A 1,909-nucleotide genomic window follows, 5' to 3' on the forward strand; every position below is an offset into this window, starting at 1 on the left:
CCACTATATTTGCATAAGTGAGGTACGGTATTCACGCATTGTATTATTTATTTATTTAATTAATTAAGATGATAAATGTCTGTGTCACCCAAAGATGTTTTAAAGCTGTCATGACATACAGTGCGTTCTTGGCACAGGCGCTGGTCTGGCTTATTTCAACACGTGGCATTGCTTCAGCTCTAATTACCTTGCGTTTAAAAAAAAAAAAAATCTACCGACACCCTGAGGGGGTGACAGTTATTGACAATGGAGTCGTCTCGCCATAACAGCGCTCGAGGCGGAGGAACCGAGGCCTGCCAACCCAAACATTTCGATGGGGAGACGCCTGGAGTGGCATGGCTTTAGCCTTGACAACCGTAACTATGTTCAACAAATTATCCGGAGAAAGGCGGCGTGTTTACAGCACGAGATATCAAAGAGAAATCCTGCGCCGTGATTGACTGGTGGGATCCAGCGTTTTCCGAGTTTGTTGTTACAGCCATGACTCCGAGAGGGGGTACGTCTGAGCTACAAATCAGTGCGGGGATTCCGGACTGTCAGTCACGTGAAGACCGTGAACCCCTCTCCCCACCACTTCACCTACACCTACACCACAAGTCACAGGAGAAGGATGCAAACTCCTAAGGACATAATCGATGGTAACCATCCACAAGGGTCGTACATTGCCATATGTCTGTTGTAGCCTATACTGGAATAGAAACACCTGATGCAATAGTGCTAACCAACAGTGCTAATCGCCTAACTTTCACTACCATGCCGATTCTAACTAACCTGTAATCTATTAATAATAATAATAATAATAATGATAACACCACCACCAACAACAATAACAACAACAATAACAATATAATATAATAATAATAATTAATACAAGTATAATAATGCTACAACTAAGTAATAATAATAATAATAATAATAATAATAATAATGTTATATGGAGCCCATCTGTCAGTAGCCTACAGGGCCCTTGGAATCATAACTTTCCCAAGTCTTGTGCTGCCCCTGGCAGAAATATAAAGCATGGTTTCTTTTCTCCACATACAGTAGTTTTACACTCTCAAAATGAATGTGTTGGAAACAACACATCTCTGTGTCCAGATAGGGTATGAGTTGTTTTCAACACATTGCTTTTGTTATTTGTTACACACTAGCCTATGTGTTGAAAATAACACAACTTGTGTTGTTTTCTTAACACATCTCTGTGTCCAGACAGGGACAAAAATAACACATTCGTTTTAAGAGTGTATGATGGTTGTGGTGATCTCCTAGTGGTTGGCCAACACTTAAAGGGACACTTCACCGATTAGCATTAAGCTTTGTATCTTTAGAAGACCAGTCATGTTTTTAAATGGTTATGCATCATTCCCTCAGGATTGCCTTGAGATGGGAGAAATACGGATTTCAATGTTCAACTTCCTGCTTTCAATGATGTAAAAATCATCATTTTACATCATTGAAAGCAGGAAGTCCTATTCATAGGTTTTATTGAAATACGTATTTCTCCGATCTCAAGGCAAACTGAGGGAATGATGCACGACCATTAAAAAAACTGTTTTTCTAAAGATACAAAGCTTAATGTTATTCGGTGAAGTGATAATTTAATGAAACCCCATGCTGACTGTTGAAGTAATGTAAGCAAATAGGCTTCTCTCTTGGAGAAGATACTCTCTCTCTCTCTATCCCAGTAGCACTGCTTACACAGCTGCTATGTGTTTCATCAGGGACTTCTTGATGGTGTCCCGTGTTGACTGTTAATAGAGCATCTGTAATAGCCTACTCTAACACCTCCAATCACTTTGATGTCATGAAAAATGAGCTTTTTTTTTGTTTCTTCTGCAACAAGGTTATTTCATTTTGTGAAACCTGACTCCTTATGTTACAAGAATGGATATCATGATCCAACATAGGC

The sequence above is a fragment of the Sardina pilchardus genome, chromosome 20, assembly GCF_963854185.1.
Source record: "Sardina pilchardus chromosome 20, fSarPil1.1, whole genome shotgun sequence".
Lineage (NCBI taxonomy): Eukaryota > Metazoa > Chordata > Actinopteri > Clupeiformes > Clupeidae > Sardina > Sardina pilchardus.